The sequence below is a fragment of the Euprymna scolopes genome, chromosome 9 (assembly GCF_053919585.1).
Source record: "Euprymna scolopes isolate OS-2025 chromosome 9, ASM5391958v1, whole genome shotgun sequence".
Classification (NCBI taxonomy): Eukaryota; Metazoa; Mollusca; class Cephalopoda; order Sepiida; family Sepiolidae; genus Euprymna; species Euprymna scolopes.
In genome coordinates, this window is record NC_136490.1 from 85,934,288 (window position 1) to 85,947,590 (window position 13,303).

Genomic DNA, 13,303 nt, shown 5'->3' on the forward strand with positions numbered 1-13,303 from the left:
TGTATCATTTGTAAAACAGAATCAAGTCAGAATGAGCTTCCAGTGGTCATCCCTACAACTCATCAGGCTCATTCTTTTTTTGTCCTTGAACACTAAGTAATAGGTGTGTCTACTGAAACAATTGCTAATGGAGCATTTTAAATTAAGCACATAAGAAATAAAAATCATCCCTACAACAATTCACACACCGATATCTGTTCCTTATCACTGGAAGAAGGTGAAGCAGAACATAGACAATATGAATATGAGTGCTGGAGCAGGTAGCTGGACATCAGTGGACACTGGAAATGGATAGCCACACATCAGTGGGGCTGGGGAGCCGCTAGAGTGAGCTGAAGGCATTACAAGAGTATGCTGGAGTTATTGGAAGCTGCAGGACTGAGCTGGAGTGGTAGGCTGTAAGAGGGAGTTTCAGGAGGCAGGCAGCATCACGTTCTGCCATCCCTGTCTTCACGGCTACAATGCCAACTTGACGTGAGTCAAGTCCATATGAGTATGACGTGACCATCTTGAGAAGCGATACTACTCCCCATTGGGGAGGTTAAAATCTGAGTGTGGTGATTATAGAGGCATTAGCTTGCTTGAAGGTTTTAGCAAAGATGTTGTTAAGTCGTTTTCTTAAATGGATTCGTCCCAGAGAATTAATGTGGTGTTAGATTTCACTGCGGCACAATGGACACGATATTCTCTGCGCATGCAAAAATGTATGGAGCAGCAAGTGCTTTTGTATCAAGTTTTTGTCGACAAAAGCTTTTGAACTATCAATCGCAATGCACTCTGGAGAATTCTTGAGAAACTAGGCTGTCCTACTAGTTTTGTTGAGTTGTTTCAGCAGTTGCACCATAATATGAAAGCCACAGTGAACTTTAATGGATCTCTGTCTGATCCAATTTCAATTGAAAACGGTGTAAAACAAGGTGATATCATTGCTCCTACATTATTTTCCATATATTTCGCTGTGATGTTGGTACATGCTTTTAACAATTGTGATATTAGGTAGACTTTTGGTTACGCACATTCAGGTAAACATTTTAACCTTAGACATCTCAACGCAAAGTCAAAAACTTTTCAGAACCTTGTTCTTGAATTTTTATATGCAGATGATGCAGACCTTGTTTCACATTCAGAAGCAGACACACAGATGATTATGGACAAGTTATCACAGGCTTGTAAAGCTTCAAGAAAACATGTTATGTATTCCCCTCCTTTAGGAATGCCATATGTTTAATCAAACATCTTAGTTGATGATAAAAAATTAAATGTCACGAACAATTTTGTATATATGGGTTGTACACTGAGTAAGGACTGTACACTTGATGCTGAAATAAATTACAAAATAACCAAAGCCAGTTCTGCTTTTGGCAAACTGGAGAAACGTGTGTGATCAGATTAGGGAATCACATCAAAAACAAAGCTAAGTGTTTACGAAGCATGCGTTATCACTACGCTGCTATATGGGTCAGAGACTTGTACAACATATATAAGGCATTTTAATTTATTGGAAAGGGTTCGTCAAAGTTGTATTTGGAAAATACTTAATATCAACTGGAGGACTTTAATGTCTGACACTGTAGTTCTTGAACGATCAAATAGTAATAGTATTAAAGTAAAAATCATTCAAAATCAGATGTGCTAGACTTGACACTTGGTTAGGATGGAGGACAAAAGACTTCATAAACAACTGTTTTATTGCGAGATAGATAGAGGTAAAAGACCACAACATAAACCAAGAAAAATCTTTAAGAATACTCTTAAAAACAACTTGAAAATACTTGAGATGGATCTACATAACTGGGAAGCCTAAGTGAAAGATCGATCACTGTGGAGAAAAACGATCAGAGAAAGTTATAAGATTTTTGAAGAGCGACATGTAGATCTTTCTGTCTTAAAAGGTGTTTTAAGAAAACAGGACAAAAATATAACGACAGAAAAATTACAACAGGAACTGAAGTGCGCTGTATGTTGCCAAAAGCTTGTTTTGTAAATCATCTGAAATCACACAATCAAAGACAGGAACGACAATTTTATTAGAAGACTTTTAGAGCACATCCAGCAACACTGTTGTCATATTTGTGGCCTAATCTGCAAATCTAAAAGTGACCTGACATGACATTCGAGGATTCATAGTATTATCATGCAATCACCTTTAAAGAAAGAAAGTTTTTCTGTCACATATGTGTACTGTCATGTAGGACTAACGCTTGATTGAAAAATCATCTTTGTGCACACAGCCGCACAAGAATTAACTGAAGAGATGGCAAGAAGTAGCAATCATCATCATCATATATATATATATATATAATGTATATATTAATCATTGAGGAATTCTACCATTTTAAATGCTTCTTTCATTTTGAAATTAGCACAAGCACCGCAACTCATGACTGCCTGTTCTACGTACCATATGCGTTGGATTTGTTTTTATTTATTCATTGTTGGGACTCTGATGAACAGCTTCTTCAAGGTTCTTTAACCAAAGGCTAAGAGTGAAGTAACCCTGATAGAAACCACCAGAGGAGCTTAGGCCCTGTCAGCTGTGGCATGCATGACTCACCAGCGTGTGGAGTATTCTCTGGTGTTCAGCAAACTAAGTCCCAGACATGGATCGAATGGCATTGAGGTAGAGAGGGCTCTCGTAAGCTGTGGTGAAGGCAACCCCTCTAGAAGAAGCAAATCTCTTATTTAAAAACCATGAAGTACCTGCATTAAGTTGGTCTGCAGTTTGATTTGTTGGCTATCTTGCTCTTGCTTGTTGCTGGATCTCAACATTTTGAACTGAGAGAGAGACTTAGCTGTCGTACAAAGCTAAAACTCTGTAATAACATCTTTGTCCAAGACATTGTCTTTGTCCCTCAGACATTTGTCTACAAAAAAAAACTACTTCATTTACTCACATAAAATTAATATACGAAAGTATAGATTTATGTGTGAACTTGAAGTATTTACTTCAAAAGTGCTCAATACGTAGGTAGAGCTAGTAAATTACTATATATTTATATATATATATTTATATGTATATTTATATGGATATGTATATTTATATGGATATCTATATGGATATGCATATTTATATGGATATGCATATTTATATGGATATGCATATTTATATGGATATGCATATTTATATGGATATGTATATTTATATGGATATGTATACATTTATTTGTATATATGTATATATTTCTATGTATATGCATGTATACATATATGTATATGCATGTATGTATGCATATATATGTATGTATACATATATGTATGTATGTATGTATGTATGCATGTATATATATGTATGTATGCATGTATATTTATGTATGTATACATATATATAAATATATGTATGTACGTATATATATGTATGTATACATATATATAAATATATGTATGTATGTATATATATGTATGTATACATATATATAAATGTATGTAGATATGTATATATATGTATATACATATATTTGTGTATATATATATATATATATATATATATATATATATATATGTATATTTGTGTATATATATATATATATATATATATATATATATATATAATTACAATTAAATTACAATTAAATTTACCAAAATGATCCAAGATGGTAAAACTAAAGTATATTATAAATATTAAAGAATTAATATTTATAAAGTAATCTCAACCAGATGTAAAAACTTGATAAAACCAAATAGGAGATAGAGCTTATAATAAGAGCAAACAGTTAATAAAACATGTTAAAAAACACTTTGAAAAAGAGTTAAAAACATATTTAATCCGAAAAGGAAACACTTGATAAATGGCTAGTCCTTAATCTGTGGAGTTTCGAAGAAATACTTTCCCTCTCATCAGAGGGTAGGAATTAGCAAAATGAGGGATCGGATTTTGCATACAAAAGTATTTGATGAAACTACAAGTAAGTCAAAGATCTTACTTGATAACAAAAAGTGAAGCAGAGGGAATATGGTGAAGAAAAGGGTGATTACACGTGAATGGATAGTCTGGTGAAAGGTAAATAATCCAATGACGGTAAAATCCAAAAATATAACTCCAAGAAAGTTTATTGAGTTTCCATTTGCACAAGTAAAATCCAAGGAAATCACGTAATTGGAAGATGGTCCAAAATAATACAAAAGGCCGAAATCTATGGAATAATTCATAAATATGTACAAAGAAAAGAAAAGGGGGAATTCCAATAATATTCATAAAAGAAAAATAAGATATGCTTTTCACAGATATAATAAGGAAGATCAGGGAAGAAGAAGAAAAAATCAGGGAAGAGGAGGAAAAAAAATTAAATGGTGATAGAATTAAATATAAGAGAAAAACAAATGTCAAAATGACCCAGACAAAAAGGCGCGAAAAAAAATATAGGGCAAAAAATAAAAAAATATAGGTCAACTGAAATGTACAGGTTATTACTTAAGAAAATGTCAGCAAGAGTTGTTAAAAGACACTAACTGGAAAAAAAAATTAATTAATCAATAAATAAATAAAAAAAATAATAAATAAATAATATAAAAATAAAAAAATAAAAAAAAATTTAAGGGGGAAGGATGGCCGGTATCTGCAAATTCAGGATAAAGCAAGTAAGTATGTAAATAAATGCATATAGTAAAATATAAATAAATATACATGCAGGATATAGATGTGTGGGTAGATAGGAATATTTAAAGACTAAGACGGAAATTGTAGATAAAAGCCGGTCAAACAAAGAAGAAATAAAGAAGTAAAATAAAGGATTATTAAGTTATAAAGTATTAAGAAAGTATGTAGAAAAAACGATAAAGTTAAAGAAGAATTATATATCTATCTGAAAGGTTAAAGTAACAACTATGTAATTTCAAAATTACCATAATTAAATTTGGACTTGTGTTTACAGAAAGAAATCAGTTCGTTTTTAGAATTTATTATATTGTTACTTTTAAATATGTTTTTAACTCTTTTTCAAAGTGTTTTTTAACATGTTTTTTAACTGTTTGCTCTTATATATATATATATATATATATATATATATATATATATATATATATATATATATATATATAAGAGCAAACAGTTAAAAAACATGTTAAAAAACACTTTGAAAAAGAGTTAAAAACATATTTAATTTTAAAAAAGAAGCACAACATAAGTGGATAGTCCTTAATCCACGGAGTTTCAAAGAAATACTTTCATTCTCATCAGATTATAGGATTTAGCAAAATGCGGGATCGGATTTTGCTTGAAAAAGTATTTGATGAAATGATGAAACTACAAGTAAGTCATAGATCTTACTTGGTAACAAATAGTGAAGGAGAGGGAATATGGTGAAGAAAAAGGTGATTTCACGTGAATGGATAGTCTAGTGAAGGGTAAAATATCCAATAACGGTAAAATCCAAAAATCAAAATCCAAAAAAGTTGGTTAAATTTCCATTTCCACAAGTAAAATCCAAGGGAATCGCGTAATTGGAAGATGGTCCAAAGTAATCCAAAAGGCAGAAATCCATGGAATAATTCACAAATGGAGGCAAGGAAAAGATGTGCATAGAAAAAAGAATGTAAAACGACTGTCAAGGCTGGGCTAATTTTGGGAGGATTTTTTATATATAATATATATATATATATATATATATATATATATATATATATTATATATATCATATATATATATTAGAATGGATTCACATTTTGTTTTGATAACTTGATTTTAATCAAAGTGAATTTGTTCACCTTCCCTACTCAATACAAGTGTGCCTCTATTAAAAGGAAATACTACAAATGTACTTTCATAGTTCAAAGATGTAGTAAGAAAGGCTTATGCTGCCAAAATATTTCTAACTGGTCGAGTCAGCTTGTAATCCTAGGAATAGGATAATTTTACTATGTCCAACAGAATTTCCAGAATCAACTAGAAATAGATGATACATTTTTCCCTGCCGTCACATCCTACAACAATTCTTTTGCCATTAAGGTACCAAGCAATGTCACCAGCAAAACTTGCTACTCATGAGCCAAAATTATCTTGGTTGGTATCATCTTAAACCTGAACTTTACCATTATTATATCTTGCAGCACTTGGTTGATACTGGGCCATATGAACTTGTTTTGCATAAATATTATAGTTGACAGGATTAGGCACAATATTTTTTCCATTTGTATACTTTGGAGGGATTGTTAGCATTGTTTCCTTGACCTTCTGTCTGGGAGCAAAGTGTAGTAATTTATATTACATTTCATCTAAAGGAGAAGTCCTTCTAGACGAAGTGCCGAAATTTTGTGGTCGTTAACAAAATTCGACTTTAGTATAACAAAGTGGAAGAAATGGAAAAAGGTAGAAAATAAAGGCATAGAAGAAAGAGCAACAAATGGTTGTCCTGTTGTGATTCAATTCAGTTTTATTAACATAGAAGGGCTGCTTTTATGTCCCTAAGCAGAGTTAACAACGTTAACCAAGGTAACACAAATTAAAATTAAAAACACAATTGAAAATCATAGAAAGTTTGCAAAAAAAAGTCCTTGAAAATATGTTGTAAACAAAAAAAAGGAGAATAATCTTTTTTTTTTAACAAATCCTTTGAGGGTTTACTCAGCAAAGCTAAGACGATGGGGTTGGGGGGCAAACGAACAAGAAATAAAAAAGTTACATACATTAAAATTCCTTTTTTTTTTGTTTAGTCCTTTCCCCCCCCCCCCTTTTTTTTTTTTTTGACGAAATCTCTCTCGGGTCTTGTGCAAGAGTTTTCCTTTTCACTTCCTCCTTTGACAGTTTTCTCCTTGCGTACTCCTCTTCGACTTCTCTTCCTCAAAATGGTTCCTCTGAATCTTCTGGAATTTTCCTTTCCAAAGAGTATTTAAACAAATGACAAAGGAATTGGAGGAAGGGGACGGGCAATTGGAAGAAGGGGGGCGTGCAAAGGTCCCTCGGGTACATTGTCTTTAAAACATCCACCTTTCCCTCACATGAAAACATACAAGATCCGGATAGCTAATCCTGATAGTGGCAACATGCAGACCTCACCCCCACCTCCACCCAGCTTCATAGTAAAAGAGTTAAAAAGGAATAAAAATTCTCAAAGAAGGAAATTTTAATTTTTGTCCCAATCCAGAGTTTACCTTTTTGGAGAACTGAATTTTGTTGACATTAAACACTGACCTTGTAGCATAACTATCCCCATCTTCATATAGAGACATACACTTAGGATTGTAAAATCATAGTTTTATTTGATAGCAATAAAAGAATGAAGTAATGATCTTAGCAAAGTTTTATTATTTTACATTTGATTTTAATGAGATTTAAATTATTAAATATATAGCATTTTTTTTTCCAAATAAAAATATATTCATATAAACACGTCACGAATAGTATTCTCTACTCATACTAAATTTGTACATTGTTGATGTTATTTTTTATTTTATACTTGGTCAATGCTGAGTAATTCACTAGTAAAATAATGTGTGATTGTTTGCTGATTATTTTTAGCTTATCAGATCTTGAAATGTTGAATGATCCCAAACTATATAAATTGTTTTTATTTCATACTACCTCGAATAAGCCCCTATCCACAAACACACACATCTTAGATAAGGATTTTATTTGTTATTAGCATAAGTACCTTGTGTTCAGTGGAGTTTAGATGAGGTAAAATAGCAATAGTACTGTACATATTCAATGCGTCTCATTTTTCCTCTGATCTTTCTAATGTTTATTTCTTGTACATTAATCGAATTAAACATCTCATGAATTAATGGAAATAGGTTACAGATTATAACAGAATTCTTGTTAGTGATTAAATTCTACTAAAATATAAAATTCAGACATCTTCATTTCTGGCCTAAAAATCTGGCATTACTTATGAGATGATTTGAAAAGTCTAATATATTAAAATGTTTACATTGTTCTTTGAGAAGTGGCCTAGTTATACATTCTTCTTCAATACATTATTGAGCTTTTAAAAAATTTACTTGGTTCATTTGTAAGATGAAGTTTCTGAAAAACGATCCTAGTCATGTGTCCACTTTAATTAATGGCATTCAGGATATAATAATAAATGCAATAAAACTTGACTTTCTCCAAATGTAATTAATTACTGCCTAGTTATAACCCGCATTAATCACATGCTGAACTTGGAACAAGTATGTACAAGTTACTCCTTTATGACTTTTGCATTTTTCTCTTGTGTTACTGGTTACACCAGGTCGTTTCTGTTATCCAGGTAGACATGGTTGTAAAATAATTAACAACAGCAACAATCTTTATCTTTATTACTAAATACAAACAGGTTAAAGAGAGATCATTAGTCGAAGTATTTCAAAGAAACTGAATAATTTCCAAGTAAAGCTATTAAAATGTAATGCAAACTCTGAAACGGTTATGGGCAAATTGCAGCTAATGAAAGATTTTGAATGATGAGTCAAATTTCAAAAGGAAAATAATTTCATTTTTTTTAACTAGACGTATTGCTACTAATGTATAAGTGACTAATGTGATAAAGGCCAGATTTATAGGGGCAACATAGGCGAGGAGTTGAACAGCAATATATTTACTCATAGTACATTTAAATTTTTGTATGGTGGTTCTGTTGGGGAAACAGAAAGCAGAAAGGAAAATTCAAATATCGTCTTATTAAAGGCTCATGCACTGATTTACAAGTTGAATAATAAAAATCAAAAACATAATAAAAAATACAAACACAGATTGGTATAATTTAGTTATGCTCTGGGTGAGCATGTGCGCTGGTGCTGTTGTGGAAAAGGATCCCCAAATGCTGTCTGTTAATAGTTATCTGCTAGTGTAAGCCCAGTGACAACCTACTTTGTTCAATGCTGAGTTGTTGAATTTCAGTGATTTTTAGTGATCTCCACCTTGGGCCTACCTCATCTGATCTTTGCTGACCTTTGACCTAAACAACTCTGACTCCCATCTGATCTTGTCTGCCCTGTTTCCTCAATATATCCACCTTCAACTGAAAATCTATGAAACAAACTGTTAGGCGCCATCCTGACTGGACCACTCCATTGTCATTTACCTATTTTACTCCTGATCACTGAATCATTTCCCCAATTCAACATTCTTGGCTTTGGGATGGGGGTCTTGCCTCCAGGGGAGAAGGCATCCATAGTATCACACACCTCCATACTAACTTGTCATTTATTATATAAATTACAAAGCAAAAATCATGCAATCGTATTAGATGAATTAGAACAAATCATGCACTCATCTATAATGTATGAAACAAGGAATCAAAAACAAGAACAACAAATCGCAATTGTTCATCTCCAAACAGAAATCACAAAGGTGTATTTAACTCTTTCTCCAGTCAAAAGGTATTTGCATATCCACTAAAAAATTAATATAACAAATAAGCACGTTCTATTTGTGGCAAGCTCCTGCCAACTGGGTTGTTTCACAGAGAAGAGAAATCAACTTCACCATTGATGTAGAAAGCAAAACCACCAGGTCTTTTAATTCACAGAAGGACTTTTAACAAACCTTCTACCAAGAGGACTTAAAAATCTCCTCTCATATTACCAGCATTATGTCGTTTTATTTTCTTTCCCTTCTCTGACAAAAATGGAGAAGAATTTTGTTTCCCTTCCTAAGAAGATTTTATCCCCATTCCACACTACCAATTGTCAGACTTTCTGACATAATTTTTTCTTTCGTCAAACAATAAAAAAAACGTCTTTCACAATTTTTAAATAGACAAATAGAAATAAATGGTGGTGGTGGTTATGGTGTGTCCTACGGAATCACTCTGGATCAATTGCACCATTGTCACCCACACAGGAGTTGAAAGTGAAGAGGTTGTTTCTTCACTATTACCGCATTTAGCAAAGTAATAGATTATCATAGATTGTGCATTGTTAAGTTAGGAAAAACTATAAAGGAAAGTGTGACTTTGTGCAATTCATGTTCATATTTGTTGTGATGTAGATTCAGTTTCCTTGCACATGAATGGCCAGGGAAAATTGGAAGCTTGTTACATATTAGGAATCCTGAGTCAATAGCAATTAAGTTAGCTAGTATAAAGTTTGACAAAGGCGCACTGAGTGCATGTCATAATGACCCAAATCTGCAAAACAGAATATTTCTCAGGGTTGAATCACGGATGGCTGACATGTAATGTCAAAGCTAAGAAGAGGTCAGATGTATACCAGATGTATAAGTTAAGATGACAAATGACATTGCAATTTTTGAGTTGGGGAAAACAAAGGTTTTTCAAATCACTCTGTCTGTGGAAGTTGATCAAAAGACATTGAATAATGTAAGTTGTTAAGTTGTCTCCATTTATATTGGCATTAATATGCATATAATTTGTTAAGTTATCTCCCTTATAAAAAGGCAGAGTTAACAAACTTTTCTTTTTAATATGGCGTCGTAATGTTTATGTGTTTGTTAACCGTTAAGCTGTAATCATGAGTGTGTTGCATATTTATTCAATTAATGTATTAGCTGCCGTAATAAATTATATATATATTGTTTATCAGAGAGGCAGTAGCACTCTCTATATAGGGATGGCCCGTACACGCGTTTATACGCCTACAAAACAAAACTATCCAAATCTCAACTAAAATTAACTTATAAGTTTCAAAAAGCACATATTCTTACAGAGAAGCGTCTTACGAATCCAGCGAGTGTCAGAACTTTGGTTAAAATGTCAAAAGAGAGCAAAAAAAAGGGTACAAAAATGGCCAATTGTTCTTCTTTCTTCTTCTTTCTTCTTTCTTTTGAGACGATGTATCTCGGTGTACGAACGGTCTCTGACAACAGTTCAAGCATCAATCGACTGCTCTTTACACGGAGAAGTGCAGTGACCCATCGCTTTTTAGCTAACTCCATAATTAAATAAGATTACGTGTAATAACAAGTTTTAAACACTATATACCCAATGTAGACAGACCACTTCGAACACAGAACTTCTCTCAAAAGGGACAGCTCCAAATAATACACCGGATGCTCACAGACGTTCCAGTTTGCCAGTGGCCTATATTTCTTGGACGCTGAATATTTGAGGTGAACGTTAAGGTTTTTTCTTTAAACAGTAACCCACCAGCGTTAATGAAACCACAAAATCTTTATCTCAGTTGATCAAAATTGTTATAAGAGTAACCTATCAGCAAGTACGACGTCAAAAAACAATGTTATAAAAACAAATAATTCTTCAGATTTTGGACTGTAAAATATGTACAAAATGTCAATGCTGTGACCAGGATTCGAACCTAGGTTAGCACGGCCACAACGTGGGGTCCTAACCTCTAGACGATCACGGCTAACACTGACGTCTGTCGCTCTTGGCAGAAAGACACATGACTACTGTCAAACTATTGAAAAATAAGGAGGAAACTTGAAATTCTCACGCATGCGCAAAAATACACTATAGCAACCATTGTTAAATGCAGCTGAATCTCTTCGCTCGCTAAGAAAAGTAGATCAGACCAGTTCTTCTAAGAACTCACCAAACGCCAAAGGAAATAAGTTAAATTAACCGCAAAAGAAACTGCAAGAAAGTCATCTTCTAAAACTCACTGGAAGCTGACCAAAAAGAATCAAAATCCAAGCCCTAGCCACAAAAATAACTAGATATTGTGGCTACTATACACAATCTACTAATAAAAACAAGTAAGTTTTCTAAAATAAACTACAATAAATTAACCAAGTAACCTCACACTGTCACTGATTAGGACTTCATATAAAGATAACAACTACACTATTGGTGTATATACCGTTCCACACTTTAACTATTGGTGACGGGGCAGTATCTCAATTCTACGAGAGTTGTCTTGCTATAAGATAAGTGATATTATAGTAAGATACACATAAGTGTTATATGTTTACATTTAATAAAAAATGCCAAAGTCAGCACGTAGTAAAAAAGCTCAGAGATATATAGACTATGAAAAAAACAAAGTCAAGGTATTATCTGAGCAAAAAGAATACTATCAGAAAAATGCTGAAATAATAAAAATTAAGTATCATGCAAATCCTGAGGCAAAGAAGGCTGCCTCACGTGCTGACTCAAAAGCACGGTATAACAGGGATCCCTAGGGGGAAAAAACTGCCTCACATGCTCTTTATAACAAAGAACCAGAAAAAAAGAAGGCTGCCTCACGTGCTGACTCAAAAGCACGGTATAACAGGGATTCTGAGGAGAAAAAAGCTGCCTCACGTGCTCTTTATAACAAAGAACCAGAAAAAAAGAAGGCTGCCTCACGTGCTCTTTATAACTAAGAACCAGAAAAAAAGAAGGCTGCCTCACGTGCTGACTCAAAAGCACGGTATAACAGAGATTCCGAGGGAAAAAGCTGCCTCACGTGCTCTTTATAACAAAGAACCAGAAAAAAGAAGGCTGCCTCACATGCTGGCTCAAAAGCACGGTATAACAGGGATCCCAAGGGGAAAAAAGCTGCCTCATGCACAAACTATTATAAATATAAATATCAAAAACTGCCAAATCTTTGCCAAAACGCCAAAGAATGAACCAAGAAAAATTTAATAGTGAAGGTATGAACAATTTAGAACTTTATAATACTCTAACTGTTTTATCAGAGAGGCGGTAGCACTCTCTATGTAATATAGAACCGATGGAGGACCAAGAGGCAACTCCTAAGGCCCAAAACCCAAAGACCTAAAACTCAGCAGGAAGCGACCTGCTACTAATGGAGGCGGCAATGAGCTGCCTCCTAAAAAAGACAATACTATCATGAATGTAAGTTTAAAAATAATACTGTAAGTAAAAATACTAATTAACAAGAATAAAAAAGCATTGGAAATGCAAAAGGATATAGGGATGGTATGCCAAAAAGTATACAAACAAGATAGCTATGAATGGCTAGGCACATGGAAATAGAATTGCATCCAAAGTATAGCCCTATAGCTTTTTACAACCGTAATAATGGCACGGAATGAAGATTGGAGAAAAGCTATAGGGCTATACTTTGGATGCAATTCTATTTCCATGTGCCTAGCCATTCATAGCTATCTTGTTTGTATACTTTTTGGCATACCATCCCTATATCCTTTAGCATTTTCAATGCTTTTTTAGTCTTGTATATATACCGTCGGAGTTGGATTATTTTGCTGGTTTTTCATGGTAGCAGAGCGTAGTTGCGAGCGAAAACGATCTACGGAACAATAATTTAAGTTTTTTTTAAATGAACGACCACAAAGAGGAAATGCCCGTTAACTACAAAAATCCCCCTAGATTTGATGAGAACGACTACCCATGCTGGAAAAATGAAATAAAGATTTGGACAATGATGACGGATTTACCAAAGAACAAACAGGCTTTGGCTGTTAGCCTTTCACTTAACGGAAATGCAAAACGGGCAGCTA

At 33.4% G+C, this 13,303-nt stretch overlaps 1 protein-coding gene across 4 annotated transcripts in view; it reads left to right on the plus strand.

The window, feature by feature from the left end:
* LOC145284754 (PTB domain-containing engulfment adapter protein 1-like) overlaps positions 1–13,303 on the plus strand; it is a 361,348-nt gene that overhangs the window by 16,596 nt on the left and 331,449 nt on the right. The window lies entirely within an intron of this gene.